The sequence below is a fragment of the Coenobita brevimanus genome, chromosome 66 (assembly GCF_032717465.1).
Source record: "Coenobita brevimanus isolate Jiangsu-jjx chromosome 66, ASM3271746v2, whole genome shotgun sequence".
Classification (NCBI taxonomy): Eukaryota; Metazoa; Arthropoda; class Malacostraca; order Decapoda; family Coenobitidae; genus Coenobita; species Coenobita brevimanus.
In genome coordinates, this window is record NC_137019.1 from 28,614,434 (window position 1) to 28,633,950 (window position 19,517).

Here is a 19,517-nt window from a genome sequence, read left to right on the forward strand (position 1 = left end):
CTTACTCATAATCTTTCCACCAAGTTTGGTGTAAATCCAATGAAAACTTGTTAAGTCGACTTTTTCCTGTCTGAGTGACGTTGGAATGACTTGTCAGAGTGGAATCCTTTCATATTTACATTACCCTGAATCGCTGCAAACAGTTTGAACGGAATTGGATCAAAACTAATTACGTTGACCTTGCTGTGTAACTCTAACCTTTATCCTTTGCCTGAGACCTTTATTTTGTCTGATTCTTTTCAAACTCGAATCAACTTATTCTAGAATTTTTTGTGAACAGCGCCAAAATCTTTGTTGTAACTCCGGTCTGTCCGGACGAACAGACCCATAAACCACAGGCAAACAATCGCCCTTGTAAAACCCTCCTATGCATTGATCCAGAGAGTTTTTTCTTTTTTTTAATTAAACAGACCCTCGCCACAGCTATGCACGGGGAAGACTGTGGATTTTTTACCCATATTTGCGCCTTTTCCATCGGTTAACAGGGCCAGCAACGTCGCTCCACATCAACCTGTTACTTGGTTCGAGGGTTGCCACCCACTGTTGTCAATGGTCTCCCATGTTAAAGGAAACCATTAGGCCTTTCACTGAGTGTCGAGCCATCTAAAGTGGAAAGAAGAGTAGCATTGGTGACAGGAGGGATGTGAGAAACAGGAGAAGCGAAGCGCGCGCGCGCACACACACACGCACACACACACACACACACACCGAACCAACACGACTAGTGGCATTACGTAAATTAGTATCTTTGCATGAGTCAAGCTCTGTACTAGGTTAGACTTAATGATTTTTCATTATTAAAAGGAAAAAAATAATAAGTTTAAACAAGACTTGTTCAAACAGGAAAGAAAAACAAGACGAACGATTATGTTGAGTCATCTGAGGTTTGTTTAGACTACAACAACACGGGGATTGTAAGTATATACTTTGCACTTTTAGTATTGCAAAATGGATACATACTTTAGTAAAACAAATTTGGAAAAGAAAAGGGATAAAAGAAAAAAGCAAAATGATGATTTTTACCAAGAACTGGTTGAAGTGGAGACTCACAATAGACTGGTTGAACGTGTAAACAAACTAGAAATGACTTTCAAAAAGGAAATTGATGAAATAAAGAAGCAGATGCACTTGCAAATGGAAGAAATAGAAAAACTAGGAAGGGAGGCCAATAAGAAAGACACAACCATCAGTGAACTAACAGTGGAATTGAGTACACTTAGGAAGAAAATGAGTGAAATGGCAAGTACAGTAGTCAATCACGAGAGTGCTATGGAAGAGTTAAAAAATGACACAGAGACAATGGGGTGCTTTCAAAGCTAGTATTCCGCCAGATGGCTCCACTGTTGCAGTAAACACATTCCCCGCACTGTTTAAAAAGCATATTTTTCTTTGTTAAATATCTATACTGTTGTGTGAAAATGTGGATCATGGTAATGTCATATGCCGAAATATAAATAATACAAATAGAACACGTATATATAACGTATCGTGAAGTGTTTACATTTATCATAAACGGAAATTAAAATATCACTGATGGCATGTGATGGCAACCGTCCTTCCAGTGACCCTATATTATTTAATTTCTGCTACATTTAGTGCAAATTTGGTTCTTAATACATTGTCTCTTCAGACTGTAAAGTACGCCTAGTGGGTATCTAGACTCATCCAGTTTCTATGTGGGCAGAAATTTAATGCTGAGTAAATACTGGCATTCAACATTTTGATCGCTTCCTTCACGCATGCGCACCACAAGACAGTCCCGTGTTTAAGTTTTTTCACGAGGGATGTCGAGTTTCCATGAAAATTTTTATTTTGATGGCGTGTAATGTCACGGATTCACTCAAGAGTGTAAACAAGCTAAATTCATAACATTCGTCATTGGTTCATAAGTGACTATGTACAGGCAGTGTGTTTCACTGACTGATATCTTTGTGTGACTGTCATTCCCACATCTTGCCTCTCTAGCTGTTAACTAAGCTACGCCCATTTCTCATGTCCCTGTACCCGACGTTGGTTACATTACTGTCGTAAATGGACACACCCACAAACACATATAGTTCAGTAATGTGAGTTCCTGACTGTTGACCTGAGAGAGAGAGACCTTCCCCCGCAGCTTCCTTGCACCATGAGTCATATTCATATGTATCATTGTAGCTTTTTGTAAATAAAGTGTTACAGTGAAGTTTTGTCTTTTTCTGTCGAGAACTAGTGGTTATTTTAATTTTTACATTTCACCAAGTGCCTACCAAATAAATACCTTAAGGTCTTCTTATCATCAATATCTCACACACATTGCCCCCTCTTGGCCAGTCCCTAATGGTATGGTCATGTAAGAACTGTCTCCAGGCCACCTGTCCACACACATATGTTTGTAAGATCTTCCACTGACTGAGTCAGTAGCTTGTGCACATACCAGTCCTCTTGACCTGGATGCAATCTCACTCGTGGTAGACATTTAAGAGGATGCAGTAGTATTTACTCATGTGTTCTCACGTTTGCATATATATATATATATATATATATATATATATATATATATATATATATATATATATATATATATATATATATATATATAAAATCGTGAATACTGAACTTGACTCCGTGTGAATCTTGTGGATCACTTGGAGGCGATGTCTTGGCTTGTGTACCTTCCACAGTCGTCTGTCCTCGGTGAGACCGGGCAAAGAATGACGCGTAAACGATCTTGGTTTTGGGACGGTTCCTCAGCCCGGATGATTTTTGATGGTGAATGCCAGTATTTACTCAACATTAAATTTCTGCCCACATAGAGACTAGATGAGTCAAGATACCCACTAGGCGTACTTTACACTCTGAACAAACTATGTATTAAGAATCTAACTTGCACTAAATGTAGCAGAAATTATATAATATAGGACCACTGAAATGGCGGATTGCCATCAAATGCCATCAGTGATATTTTAATTTCAGTTTATGATAAATATAAACAATTCATGATACGTTATATATACGTGTTCTATTTGTATTATTTATATTACGGCATATGACATTACCATGATTCACAGTTTCACACAACAGTGTAAATATTTAACAAATAAAATTATGCTTTTTAAACAGCGCGGGAATGAGTTTACTGCTACAGTGGAGCCATCTGACGGAATACTAGGCTTTTCAGAAGCACCCCATTAGGCAAGTAAGCAGTCTTATTGACCAGAGCAGTGATATTGAGGAGAAGATAACACAGGTGAATGAAGCTGTGCAAAGGTACAAAAATGATGTAGAAACCACGTATGCTGAAATGGTGAAAGTAAAGAAAGACTTAGAAACAAGAGTGGAGGAAAAAAGCATTAAAAAGGAAGTGAAAAGAATAATCCAAAACCATCCAAAGTTAGTCAGAGATTCAGTAGATATAAACAAATCTATAGTAATCACTGGTATAGAAGAGGAAGATCTGAAAAACAAGATCACAAGAGACAAAAAGGAGATGACAAATGTAATCAGCTTACTGAAGGAAGTATCAGAGGAAATCTGTAGTAAAGACATAGAGGAACACAAAAGGTTAGGGAAATATGAGAAAAGCAAGACAAGACCTCTAAAGGTGGCTTTCCAGAGTGTAAACACTGTGGAAGTGATACTAAAAAATGCAAAGAATCTTATGGAAAAAGAGTTCAAAAATGTATGGATAAAAAGATGCCTAACACAAGAGGAACTGGAATTACTGAAAGAGAAAAGGGAGGAAGCAAAAACAAAAAAATGGGGGAAGATCAGAAGAGGAGAAGAAGAAATTTTTTTACAAAGTAATAGGATTGCAGGTACGAAAGTGGTACACAAACAGGATGGAATAAAAATGAGGAAGGTAGTAGAACCATGTCATGACAAGTATATAAACAAGAAGATAAAGTTGATGTACTCAAATGTGGATGGAATGGTATCTAAATTACTAGAGATGAATGATTATGTCAGAGAAAATGAACCACAAATAATATGCCTAACTGAAACAAAATTAACACCAAGGATATCCAATGACATACTAAACTTAGAGGAATACAATATATGGAGAAGAGACAGAAATTTATAAAAAGGAGGAGGAATTATAATATTAACTAAGAAAAATCTAAAAGTCAAGGAAATAAAACTAGATATACCATCACAAGTAGAACTGATTGCAGTAGAGATCAACACATCTGAAGGTAAAGTAATTGTAGCCAATTTGTACATGCCACTCAGATCAAACACATGGGAAAGAGATGAATATGAGGACCTGGCAGAGGGAACAATTTAGAGTTTAAGATCATTACTACATAAAATCGAAGAGAAATCAGAAAGAATTATACTAACTGGGGATTTCAATACAAATGTAAATTAGAATACTCTTGATATAATTAGCCAAGAAAGCTGTTGGGACCAAAAGCTCCTGGATCTCGTACAAGAGTTCTTCCTAACGCAACATGTGAGGGAAACCACCAGAAAAAGAGGACGATGTACCTTCAGTGCTAGATCTAATATTTACTAGGCAAGAAAATGATATTGACAGTTTAATATATCACCCTCCACTCGGCAAAAGCGATCATGCAGTACTAAATTATAACTTCAGGATAGCATATGACATAGTAAACAGCAATGACAGTTACAAAAAGAGCCTAAACTATAAAAAGGGAAATTATCAAGACCTAAAGTAGTATTTCTTAGAAGTTGATTGGGAAAATGAGCTTAGAGGACAAGATTTAAATGCTGTATATAAAAAATTCTGTGAATTTTATGAAATAGGAGTCCAGAAATACATCCCACAGCACAAAGAGGCAGATAAGAAAATACAGAAATGATTCAATACAGAATGTAAAAAATCAAAAGAAAGAAGAGATTTGTTGTGAAATAGATACAGAAGATATAATAGTGAAACGGCGTATAATAATTACAAACAGGCAAGAAACGATTATACAAGAATAAGGAGGGGAGCCCAAAAACAGTTTGTGGAGGATATAATAAATAAAAGTAGTGATCAACCAAAGCTGTTTTACAGCTATATCAGAAGCAAAACCAAAGTAAAAGATATAATACAATCAATTACGGACGAGGGAATCACTTATACACAAGAGAAGGATATTTGTGAAGCACTCAATAAGAATTTCCAATTAGTTTTTACAGAAGAAAAAAATTTTGAGAGGGACTATGTGGAACATGCTTGTCCACACATACTACCAGATATACAAAGTAGATTAGATAGAGGAAAAGCAAGTGGTCCTGATGAAATTTCATGTTGGGTACTACGAGAATGTGCAAAGGAGTTATGTAAACCATTATTTTTAATTTTCAAGAAATCCTTGAGTCAAGGTAAACTACCTGATATTTGGAAAAAAGCAAATATTGTCCCGTTATTCAAGAAAGGAAATAGACAAAATCCACTCAACTACCGACCAGTATCACTGACCAGTGTTGTAAGCAAGGTATTAGAAAAGCTTATAAGAAATGCATGGGTAAACCATCTAGAAGAACACAGTATGATAGCAGAAAGACAGTTTGGTTTCAGAAAAGGAAAATCATGTGTTACTAATCTGTTGAGCTACTATGACAGAGTAACAAACACAATACAGGAAAGGGAAGGATGGGTGGACAGTATCTATTTAGATTTCAAGAAAGCTTTTGACACAGTACCACACCAAAGACTTTTATGGAAACTGTACCATCAAGGAGGAATTCGAGGCAAACTGTTTTGTTGGATGCAAGACTTTCTCATAAAAAGAGAAGTGAGAACAGTGCTAAGAGGAAACTACTCATCATGGAAAGAAGTGACTAGTGGAGTACTACAGGGTTCAGTGCTGGCACCAATCATGTTTTTAGTGTATATAAATGATATAAACAGTAACACTGGAAATGAGAGCTATCTGAATATGTTTGCAGATGATGCAAAAATACAAAGGAGAATTACTAACACAGACTCTTGTAAAGAGCTACAAGAAGAATTAAATAAACTTCATGAATGGAGTAGTACATGGCAAATGGAATTCAATGTGGACAAGTGTCATGTAATCAAGTTTGGTAAAAGTGGAAAAAGACCTGATTGGGATTATAAGTTAGGAAATAAAACCCTATACACATCAGAAAGAGAGAAAGACCTAGGTGTGATGATCAATAACAGACTATCTCCGGCTGACCACATCAGCAAGAAGGTACGGAACATGTATACACTGCTTGCAAATATGAGAATAGCATTCACATACATAAATGAAGACATGCTAAGAATAATAATAACATCATTCATTAGACTAACCCTGGAATATGCATCAGTAGTCTGGAGTCCTCATCTCAAAAAGCACATAGACAAGATTGAAAAAGTTCAAAGGGCCGCTACAAGATGGATACCAAGCTTAAGGGACCTAAGCTACGAAGAAAGACTAAATAAACTGAATCTAACAACACTACAGGAATGAAGGAAAAGAGATGACATGATAATGTTATATAAGTGCATATCAGGGAAGGAGAAAATAGACATAAATGATTACTGAACACATGGAGAAGCATCAGCAAGAGGACACTGCAAAAAACTGCATAAGAAGAGAGGTGATAAAGACGTAAGGAAATTCAGTTTCCCAAACAGAGCAATTGACCAATGGAATGCACTACCGAATGAAATATTGTGTACCAAAACAATTCACAGATTTAAGGATATGTACGATAAATATGGTTTAAGACACGGGACAGTACGAGCTTGAGTCATTCCTGTAAAGATACAATTAGGTAAGAACAATTAGGTAAGAACACACACACACACACACACACACACACACACACACACACACACACACACACAAAGTATTGGGTATATTGGATAATTGCAAACAAAGTTAACATTGCACTCTGATCTTCATCCTCGATCTGTGTCTGTGACCTCATCGTTTGGGTGGTTGTTCTCAAAATCAATCGTGCTCCCCCGCCTCCCCCTTCTTGTTTTAAAATTAATCCTTCACCAAGTCTCGGCTGAACTGGAAAGGATCTGTTTATGTATGTTTATGTATACAACATCATTTGACCTTTATAATTGCCCTATATTTTTATTAGCATTATTATCATTATTATTCTCTTGCCAGAACTGGTTTATTTTTCATTCGATGTGTGTGTGTGTGTGTGTGTGTGTGTGTGTGTGTGTGTGTATGTGTGTGTGTGTGTGTGTGTGTGTGTGTGTGTGTGTGTTTGTGTGTAACTCATCGGGTCGGTCAGGATCACTTCATGGTCGTGATCGTCAGCTTTCTACCCTCCGGGAAGGGTGTTGAGAGCTCATATAGTCCGATCTAAGGGCAACGCTGTGACCTTCACACACGCACACACCCGTCCCCTTGCTCATGGGGGACAGTAACCGCCCACTTCGTCAGTGAAACTTATCGCAACCTGAGCGAGGCGCGAACTCCCGTCTACCAGATGGCAAGCTAGAACACTGAGCCAGCGAGCGGTGTGTGTGTGTGTGTGTGTGTGTGTGTGTGTGTGTGTGTGACATTTTTAGAATAATCATTATTTAAAGACTACCAGCCTACCTATTCAGGTCAGTTTTTTTGTCACTGATGGCTCCAAATGCGAGACTGAAGTCAGGTTTGGAGCCATCTCTCCTAAATTTGTTCAGAGTTTGATCCAGCATGAAAGGCATCTGTTATTAAGGTTGAAATATCATCCTTTTTGTGTTTAAGACAATATTTAGTGCTGTTTGTTTCCCTGATGCTACTTTCATTGACCATGTCAGCTCTGGAGGCTTTGGATCTATTTATTGATCTTCCTTTTCAGTTTCTGGAGTTTTGTTATGGATTCAAGGGGGGGAGGGAGCTTTTCCTTCCACATACGGGTAAGCAGGGCAATGAGAAGTAAATGAGGTGGCCAAGGCAGCGGCCTATGCACCCACCCTCAGTTTGGCTCTCCACACTCTAGACAGTATTTTTTTCTAGTCCGGTAGGACCTCCTACGTTGCTGCTGGGAGTGGAACTCGTTGTCAGAAGGAGAATCAGACTCATCCTCATAGCGTATCATGTACACATAATATAATGCCACGCTGGGTTGAAATGCTGTTGACCTGTTTGAGGGTCGAGCACATACATCGCTTCCACTTTGTGTGTTGGTGTGATACGGACGAGAATTATCTCCTACACGGTGCAGCGTTTGCTGAACGAATGTCTCAATCACTCCGATGTAAAAAAAAATCATTTCTTTGGGTTTTTTGTTGGTCCGGGTGGGGGCGAGATGGGCAGTATTACCTTTATATTCAAGTTGGATAAGATGCCTGTAGTTGCGACAGGGTAATTATTTAGAATACTTGATATTCGGGGAATTCATATATATATATATATATATATATATATATATATATATATATATATATATATATATATATATATATATATATATATAGGAACGGTAGTCAGACAGGGAGGATAAGTGTACATCGTCGAAGCACTGCCAGAATAAAGTCGTGCGACGTAGTATGGCTCGAACTTGTCGCTGCCTAGTACAATGGTGTGTCGTCGGCTAGAGTGAATAGGTAGGCTCTCTCTTTCCCACCTTCCCCCTTTGTGTATCAGCAAGGTGAGTTAGAGCACTCTTAGGTTACGGAGTTTATTGTACACAGTTATATCGAACTGTAATTTACAGCGTAATGTATTGTGACGGCAAAGCCTCCTAGCTGACCCTAGTGTTATCGTGCCTTCTCTCTAACCCCATTTGACCTGAAGGGACTCGCTCCGACATTATACATATTGAGAGTGTGTGTGTGTGTATGTGTGTGTGTGTGTGTGTGTGTGTGTGTGTGTATGTGTGTGTGTGTGTGTGTGTGTGTGTGTGTGTGTGTGTGTGTGTGTGTTAGATTTTCATTCACGTGGACTAACCAACTAGAGCTGGTTACCCAACGTGTTTGAATTTGTCATGAAATTCTTGGTCGTCTGGACTACAAACAAACTGTTTAAGATACATCATATGTTAAGACACTGGTGATAGTCTGGGACAACAGGATTGTGGATATACATTATGTGGATTGACATTCCTAGTGAGAAGCTGTGTATGTCTCCAGCAGACACTACATCCTGCACATTGTGTTATGAGATATAAACTAGTGCCTATGTAATGCCTACACACACACACACACACACACACACACACACACAGTGGTAGAGTGTGCGTTTCGTACACGGGTGGGCCCAGGTTCGCGCCCCGCCAGAGTAATAAACTTTGGGAGTGTTCACCCGGCCACGTACTGCATTGGCGGACACAAGGGGTGCTGTGACTGAACTAGTGTCGCTTACTGTAAAGTATGCTTGCACCCAGTCGGCTTGCGCGGGCCGATTACACTTGGATCATAGACTACACACACATCCAAAGCCACTCCAACACTACAATTACACTTACAAGCACTTCTCACCCTACATACAATCTCTACCAGACAGCCTAAGCCTTAGTAGAGATACATTGGCTGTGTCGTCCCGACTTCGGTCGGGATAGGCCGGTCCTGCAGTGGATACTCAAACAGCTGATTATATATATATATATATATATATATATATATATATATATATATATATATATATACCCTTTCCTCTCCATCCTTCTTTCCTTCCATCCTCTTCTGTCTTTCTTTCCTTCATTCTTTCATCGTCCTTCTGCCTACGGGTGAATTTACACTCCCTCTTCTGTCTTTCTTTCCTTCATTCTTTCCTCTTCCTTCTGCCTGTTGGTGACTTTACACTGAGTGACAAGTCAAATGGTTTCCTGTGCACCAGGAAACCATTTATTACGCTGGGTGGTAACCATATAACCAAATTTTGGCACCTTGTGGTTTAGTGGGTAATTATTGTGCTCCAATCGGATTAAGGCGGTGAAGGTTTATATCCAAGGGATGGTTGTGGTTGATTGCTCATGTAATGCCACTCAGAGATGAGTGAGGCTGGATACTCTCATCTTAAATGTCTGGAGAAACTGCCTAGGCCCTGGCTCCTACGCTCCTCATGGGTCAATATGATGGATATATATATATATATATATATATATATATATATATATATATATATATATATATATATATATATATTTACTTGAATGTTAGCCATCCATTTCATTGTGATGCCGAAGAATTCATTGTTGTGGGTTTGGAGGTTTTTTCTCGCCTGCAGGTATTCTGTCTTTTAGCTAGTTATACTGTAAATTATTTTGTAATAGATTTAAACGGCAGTGAGACCCAGAATGTTGTCCATACATTTTATTAGGGGCACAAAACATTAGTTTTCACAAAAAGTTACAGTTTGGACACAGAAAAGTTACACATTATCAATTTTACCATTCATAGTTATGATTTTTGGTTATTAAATCTTAATTATTTCAACCAAGGTACTTCATTGAAGATAAGCACAATGCTAAATAAACCAGTTTACAAATTACTGTGCTGGGACAAACACCATTCGCACCAGCAGTGACCATTCTGACTCAGTTGTAGGTTCATTTATGCATGTGAATAAAAGTAACAGACAACATTTTCTTGTGCTGGAAAAAAAGGAATGAATGAAAATGGATTATTAGCACAGGTGTGTGTGTGTGTGTGTGTGTGTGTGTGTGTGTGTGTGTGTGTGTGTGTGTGTGTGTGTGTGTGTGTGTGTGTTTGGAACTACAGTATTTTTGATGAGGAAGTAAAAGCCTGATGTATAACATTTACCTGTTAGAACATAAAGGAAACATTGACGTAATAATACATAGGCTGCCAACAGAAATTCAAGTTACCACCGTCTATCAATGATCCATCTCTGATTATTTTAGATATTTGAAAATCATTTTGTCTTATAATCATGTGTTCCCTTCCTCACCACTGGGTATGTCATGTATTTGAAGTTAGAATGAGAGGAGGGTTGTTGAGTAATACATGTCAAAATCACTACAGAACAGATTCACAAACACTTTTACAAGCAATTCCATGTTGTAACTGAGAACTGTGTTTCTTAAAGGCATAGGAAGGATAATCATTAACTTCCCACGCCTCTTGTTGTTACTGGAAGCCCAAATCTTAATCACGAGATGGAAATAGTCGTATGTTTATGAATCCTGGTCCATGATGAGTTCCCTCAGGTCGGTCGTCATTTCTGTGGTGCTGACACTAACGGCCTCGCCTTGGGAAACATTGCCCGATCTGACAAAATAAAGATTAGTATATAAAGCTGTATTGGTGCGAAGTGACGTGGTTAGTTTACTAAATGGTAGGAAATAATAACACCTTTGGGACGATATAAATAAATATATAACGTTATGACTTAAACATTTTTTTATTTTCAGGAATGCCTGTGATTGTATAACTTGTCGACACCAAATAGATAATATTTGTCTATAGTTCTCATGGATACTTTCAAGGTAAAACGTACAGTATGGAGTGTTGACAAGTGTTGTCCCGATTTTAGAAAAATATTACATGCAAATTAATTGACAAACAATGAATTACTTTTTCAATATTCTCTCTCTCTCTCTCTCTCTCTCTCTCTCTCTCTCTCTCTCTCTCTCTCTCTCTCTCTCTCTCTCTCAAGTTGAATGTGGCTGTGGTGCCTACACTTTGTCTACAGACGCCCGTCTCAGGATGTTAGAGTTGGTGCATCATGCTGGTGTTCATCTAGTGACTGGGGCCTTCAGGTTATCATCGATTTCGAGTCTGTTGGTGAATGCTGATGTTTTCCTGATTTACGTCCTTAATCATTGATCATGAGGTATTAGTATCGTCTTGACCACCTCACAAACTCAGTGCCTTGTGCCTTAATCTCCCAGGATTACCGATCCTCTGCTTATGCCTCTCCCCCAAGTTTCCTGAAGCCCATAGGTTACAGAGTCTGATCTGTTTCGTCCGCTTTCACTGTCCCTTCGCTGACAGTTTGTTCGCATGGGCCCCGAGGGTAGGGTATTGGCTGCTCCACCAAGTGATGTTCTGTTGGTCCGTAGCTGGTAGAAAGAGCTTTACGTCTGAAGTATCCCCAGCATTCCTGGGAATCGTGCCTCCCTCCCCTTTTCTTTTTTACACCAGAATTGAAAGTGCTTTATTTGCCCTCCCAATCATGCAAGTGACTTGATGGTGAGGCCACAGTGTTAAGTGGCTTCAAGCTGATGCTCTCTCTCTCTCTCTCTCTCTCTCTCTCTCTCTCTCTCTCTCTCCATATAAAATCTACAGTTTATGGTGATTTATTTCTATAAAAAGTCTATACGGTTTTATGAATTATTATAGTTTGTTCTGGCGATTTTCGTGTAATGTAGGCTTGATTGAAGGAAGAGCAAATTCGTCTGACTGTTACTTCACTCACGTTGGTGGCCTTTGCTGTTCGAGCAACAGCTTTTGAGGCATCAATTATAGGTCCCCTGTTTGCCTTATCTTCCAAAAAAATACTTATTTACGCTGTAAATAAGTTCTTTTTCTCGACTGTGGAGCAGACGAGGGCGAGTAGTAGGGGTAGGAGCTTATCTTTTAATGGCGGTCAGAGAAAATGACCTGCGGATTGACACCTGACCTACCCTCACTGACTCACCTACAAGCGCGACAACGTTGGAAAGCAACGTTGCCAAGTGTTGAGGTATTTATAAAAAGTCATTGTTATTATTAAAAACAATAGGCATTTTCTTACACTATATAGCCATATTAATTATATATATATATATATATATATATATATATATATATATATATATATATATATATATATATATATATATATATTGTAAATAAATTTCATTTAGAAGTAGTAAATAACTGAAAGAGACAGAGATGTGTGTTTTGGTACAGATTTGGCAACGTTGCTCGAAGGGGAACTCCCGTGAGGGACAACGCCCAAACGATCTGGATAAAATGGAAGGACCATAGTGGTTTGATGGTATGCCACAGTATGATGTGCTTTGATGGTTTTGCCACAGTGTTACGTGGCTTGATGGTATGCCGCAGTGTTAATTGGCTTGATGGTGATGCCACAGTCTAAAGTGGCTTGATCGTATGCCACAATGGTATTGTATTATATTCTAGCAAAGTTCAGACTAGTAACAAATGCTTTGCAGAACTGTGTTATCGTCAGTATAGAAAGGACCACCTGCAGCATTATAAGATCGCTTCACAGCATCATTTAGACAGAAAATGTGATTAATCTAACTCAGAATAGGTATTCGCTGTGTCAGTGCCACGTTTCACAGCAACACAAAGAAGTCTGATCATTGCTCTTCATAGGAACTACACTTACTAGAAATTGCAGTACTAAAATTCGAATCAAGAGAATTATATTCTGCATCTAATTCTCCGGAAAAAACCTTGATGGGCATTAGGACATGACATCCCAGCCAGTCCCTTGGTATTCACACAGTCCTAGAGTAACACTCACTGTGTTTCTGCCGGAGTGTGTTAAGGTCTATATTTTACAGACACCAGCTGACTAAACTGAAATGTTATTTGAAGACAAAACATCGACATCAAAGGAAACTAAGGTATTATTGTGAACTGAAGTGGGATATAATTGGTGAAGTGAACATGTGTCAGTAGTGGTTGAACTAGAGTATCATTGGTTAACATGGTCTGATGTCTTTTATTATTTTAATTGGTACACATTCCCGCGGTGAAGTGTACCGAACTGTAGGCATATATATATATATATATATATATATATATATATATATATATATATATATATATATATATATATATATATATATATGTATATATAACATCATGTACATAAAACTGCAATCTTTGACCTTATATGAGTACGAGGTAAATCCTTCGCAGTTAATGATAGTCTAGAAAATAGGAACAGAAATTTTAGATGCTATGAGTCTGCACATTATATATATATATATATATATATATATATATATATATATATATATATATATATATATATATATATATATATATATATATATATATATATATATATATATATATATATATATATATATATATATATATATATATATATATATATATATATATATATATATATATATATATACCGTATATGTATCATAACCAAAGAGAGAGAGAGAGAGAGAGAGAGAGAGAGAGAGAGAGAGAGAGAGAGAGACAAGGGGGGGGAGGACTTACTTGCTGCTCATGAGCACATTCTCCCAATGCCTTGCACTGGTCGACGATACCGTCCGTGTCACATCCTGCAGTTTAGTAAGGAAGACAGGTAATAAAATGAGAAGTAATTGAACGCAGCCTGATTTGTGAAAATCACTACCACCACCACCATCACCACCGCTCATGGAAGACGGTGAGAGTAACATCCCCCCTGCAACAAACACACGTGCACTAGCAAAGACACACAGGGATTGCATAGCCTTGTTTTAAGCACTGGATGCGCTATTAATATGACATCATGTTGGTAAGTTATTTCTTACTAAATCCTTATGTTCATACATAGATAAATACATCCATACTCACATACATACATCTATACATGCATAAGTGTTTTATGGTATATACTTAGTTTATGCAAGGTTAGGGGAAAAATCATTCTTTCATTAACAGCTTACTCATTCGTGATTGTTGTCACATATCATATAAACGCCGCATCTTCCCACTTGCCCAGATCATGTCTTACTGTTTTATTATTACGTTAGTACATCGTTCCTTTTTTTTTTTTTTTCCTTGACTTGCCTCCATTTCTGTTTTACATCTTTCTTTGTTCATGCATTTCATCCTGCCATACATGCCCATCTTTTCGTGCTGGAGCCTCGGAGGCAAAGAATTCTGTGCACAAAATCTAATATGAGAGATGAAGTCAGACGAAGGAAGGATTATAAGCCCAACTCTTTTCTGCCAACATGTAGGAGTTTTGTCCTTCAATCTGAAGGTCTAGTTTCAGTATTTTCCTATTACCACTACTAGACGATTTTATACAGCTAAGGAAACATGTCTCGTTAAGCAGTTTTTGGTATGTGAGTTAGTGAAAAATAGGTTTCCTACATCGTACACCACAACATATGCAACTGAAATCCAGCTAAACTTTTCTTATGTAACACTGACTAAAGAAGCTGATCTATGCACGAGAGACACAAAGTAAGGTGGAACACTTACCCGATAATATGTCATCAACACAGGTTTCGCAGGTAGCATTTCCGTTGCACATCTCTGAAATGCACAACATAAAACCATTTTCAAATTTAAATGAACGAGTTTCATCACCACTTGATGGTTAAATAATTCAGTGAGCAGATAGTTTCACGACATTCTATGTGAGTTGTAAATTCATTTACTTTAAGCTGCAGACAGGTTTCTGTGGAACTGACCAGTAGGATTAAGTGAAGGACCATTGGGACCAGGTGGACCAGGTTGAGAGTTGGCCAAGGTGGCCATGAGGACCACCGCTGCCATCAGCAAGACCTCCGTCATTTGCATCCTGGTTACTGGGATGAAGGTGCTCTGCTGGGGATAACACGTGGAAGCTTAGTTCTCTGTCAGTTATTATGTACTCTGGTCATTTCAAAGCACGTTATACGGTAACCACAACAGTGCTCACGTTGAAGTCATAATGACTCTCAGTCGTCTTTCTTATCTACACAATTCTAAAGCAGACTTCTTAATCCATCATGTACCAACCGATTTCACACCTCCGATAACCCCCAATTCCGAGCTATTTTGGAAAAAGACTTTGGGGGCTATAACCTCCACTTTTGGTGAGAAACATCGAAAATTCATAGAGAAATCGCTCAGCTGAGATTTAAAATACTCGATATAGGTAGCAGTACCTCCTTAACTTACTGGGTTTCCTATCAGGCTGGCTCCAAAGAAAACGAGTTCTATGGGACGGTAACTATTCCACACCACTCATAAACAGTATTTATTTATTTGGTACGAATTTATATGTAGTACGAGAGTATATTGGTTTTCAAACAGTAATATAGGCATTATAAGCATTGTTTCACTCACTAACTCATCAACATACCTGACCTTTTTTGGCGACATTACCTGGTCATCATTTCTAACAGTTTTCTCCTCTAATGCTAAATAAACTTTGTCCTCCACATTGTCATCGATTGGGGAATCACTCTGGCCCTGAATGTCTTTATTGGCCAGGTCACTGGTAACAGATGAATTGCCGAGACAATGGCGTGCGGGGGGGAGGAGGTTATGCTGTGTAAGGCATTGTCCCTGCCTGGCATCTTGTAGAGGGATAGAGGAAAGTGTCCCGTGTATAGATACCAAAAATCAAGCGCGAAAATTGAAAATTGTGCAAATTATGAACGTTGCAATTGCGCAACATACCAGTACGTCAACGGGACTAGCTGTGACAAAATGGTGCGACGTACCCACATGTCGATGGGATGCCTCGGGTTAAAACATCTGCTTCTATTTTCTTACAGTAGTCATTTCAGTGTCACTAATACATTTGCTGTTTAGGACTGTTCTGAGTCACTATCGGATCATTCTTAGGGAGTTGGCAAGTTGCCCAACATGGGAACCAGGTAATAAATGCGGTGTAGCTAATGCTACAATACACGGGACGTTTATCTTTCTGCATTTGTTTTTATTACCTTGCATAATTTCCTTTTTTTAACAATCTCAGGGATATATATGAATGAAATTTAAAGTATTTTTTCGTCTGTTTATCACATCCCCCACAGACCATTCTGGCCACTACAACTGATTAGTGATTACATGAAATTGTTGCGGTGACCACCAGTGCATTCATGAAGCATTTTACATAAGGTGTACAGCACTGCCACATCATGCACAGCACCACCACTCACCAACATTCCAGTACAATTTTTCCCTTCCTTTCTACCCATCACATCCACACCTGACAGGAAGGAATCATAATATTTCCTAACTCATTGTACCGATAGAGTTGATTCTTGCCAGATGCTTTCATATATTATTTATTTATGTACTAACGCTAATGTGTCTAACCCTGGACATAGACTTAATACTCTGTTCCCTTGGGTACATGCAATACTCCTTCAGTCACCATGTCAGCACTAATACTCATTGTAGATACTGAATACATGTTATGGCAGTTTCATTAAGGACTGGTGTAATGATAATAGCAATCGTATTCTTATGACATGCAGGTGAGTTTTGAGGAATATCAGTACAGATTTTTTTTTTTTTGCTAATTCAGAAAATCAGACAGGTACTTCAGCCTGCGATCGACCAGTGTTTCTGCAAACAAAACCTTTCTCTGATCATTTAAATTAAATGATTCTGAAATTGCTTTAACGAAACTGAAAGACGGACTTGGAGGTTATGTTTTCATCCGTGTCTTTCTATTTGTATGAAGGCTATCTAAAAAAAATAATAATAATAATAAAAAAGTTTATATCGGATTTCGATGAAATCTGGTGGATGGATGAGAAGTGGGCTAAGTAAAAGTTGATTAGGTTTTTAAGTGGATCATGATCTGGATACAGTTTTAAATCTTAATTTATATAGGTGTTGACGAAGGTATACACTCTCTGAGACATAACATGGAAGACGAAGACCGTATAATTAAACTGTGTGTTGCCTTAAAAGTACTTGTCTTGCAGGAAAGAGGAATTGATGCAAAAAAAAAAAAAAAAAGAAAAAGAAAAAGAAAGAAAAGGCAATGGTGATGGTATCCTCTCTCTGAGTAGTTTCTGATTATATCTTTGAACGTGATGGAGCTTATTTTTGGAGCATGTTTTCATGAGCATGACATCAACAGTGTAATCTATACTGACCTAACCCCATCTGATTGACCTGAAGTGACACAAACACTTGACAGGACTTAAGCTAACTAAAACAGGCCTGAATTTACTTCCTTGGCCCTGGACATGACTAAAATAAACTTGACTGACTAGAGTAGAATTAGGCTAACTTGAATGTATGTGAATAGTCCAGCATACCCTGTACAAACCTGGAAACCGCTCTATTGATCATGCAGCATATTCAGGCACTATCCCACCTAGCCTGTTATTAGCTTTTCACATGAATTGCCTGCATTACTAAACAGCTTCGTTTCATTCCAAGTTACATTTCGGTCACATGTATATTTATATTTGATCTTTCGTATATGTTACCTTAACGTGCTCACACTCACCATGTGAAAAAAGGAAAAAAAAAAGTACAAAGGAGGTCTCGTGTAGAAAACGACATGCCAGTTGCGAGGTGGTTCCCGGGAGAGGTATCCGAATCGGTAGAAACTGCACGCGTGGGTAATTTTACCACGTTATTTTTCCTTCAGATCTCCATTTTGTCATTGTCTTATATAACCGTAGTCTGGTTGGGGTCATTGAAGGTTATTTGTAGCCATGATGGAGCACCTATGATGAGTTTCACCCCTCGTGTTCATTCATTTATACTTCTATATTGTCACGAATATCCTGTGTTTGATTTAACACGATGCACTAATAAAAGGTGTAAGGAGCAGGAACCCCTAGGCGAGACACAAGGTGGACAGGCACTCAGGCTCTCATTAACATGAGTACCTACTCATACGCACACTATAGCATTCCCAGTATTTCGAAACATGGAACAATTATGACTATACTTAAACCAAACAAGGACCTAACACACCTTGCCTCTTGCAGACTCATAACACTAATTAGCACACCATTCAAGATATCTGAACGACTTATTTTCAACAAAGGCACACCCCTCGTCCCCATTGTTCCTTAGTAATTCAAATTAGGGCAGTAATCCCTGCAAACAACTTACTGATTAAACTCACATAACTAGCATCTGACAGCATGAACACGACACCCACGTAGCGCACGCTTCTCTCATTAGACGTAAGTAAAACCTTTCATAACAACTTCCAATGCAAATTAATCACCATGATCGTAAACATAAATATGGAGAACACCACCATAACACTGAGTTACCAACAGTATATCTGGCAGACAAACTTATGCTAAATTTCAGAGCAAGTCATGACGAATGAGAATTATCCCTAAGAGTACCACAGGGTTTCTTTCTCTCATTCGCCTTGTTCATCGTATACACGCATGATATTTCCACATCTCTGCCACCCACATACCCCGCCTAACATGCAGATGACATCGCCATGACAATCGCACACCCCACTGCAGTCACCGTCTGCACACTGCAACAGATCTCAATACACTGCAGATTTTAAGTCGAGGAAAAGAAACTGACGATCACCTTAACTTAACACGACATTTATCACCAGCAGAAAAAGAGTCCACAGTAACTCGTATGACATCTTCCGTAACATTATCCCTGTGGCACAGACACCATCAAAAAAATATTCTTAGATTAGTGACATTGGACTCACCTTCAAAGACAACGTAAAGGACGTCAAGAAGTGATCCACCCCCAGTCTTAATGCATTCACGGCACTTTCCTTTTCTCGACTTAGGAAAAAATTTTCTTTACAGAAAGTCCATTATATAAGTGATGTCCTATGCCTCTTCCAAATGGGTTCCTATTCCATCTAATACTCACTACAACATCTTGACAACCTTGGACACCACACAGAACACCCTACGCAACGCATCAACATCGGCTGCACCAAAACCATTCCAACAGCTCATTTGCACTCAGACACTATATCCTCCCTGTTAGACTATCGATTTAAGAG

The 19,517-nt window shown here is 38.4% G+C and overlaps 1 long non-coding RNA gene across 2 annotated transcripts in view; it reads right to left on the bottom strand.

Moving 5' to 3' along the window:
• The window catches only part of LOC145405233 (uncharacterized), a 39,794-nt gene that overhangs the window by 19,506 nt on the left and 771 nt on the right, over positions 1-19,517 (bottom strand). Inside the window, exons 1-4 of one of the 2 annotated variants that reach the window (XR_013898316.1) lie at positions 15,244-15,291; positions 15,032-15,085; positions 14,054-14,118; positions 10,193-11,125 (exon numbers count right to left, since the gene is read on the bottom strand). This is a non-coding gene — a long non-coding RNA (uncharacterized LOC145405233). Of the gene's footprint in view, positions 1-10,192; positions 11,126-14,053; positions 14,119-15,031; positions 15,086-15,243; positions 15,377-19,517 lie in introns of those variants that run through there. The other variant, XR_013898315.1, reaches the window with a different exon arrangement.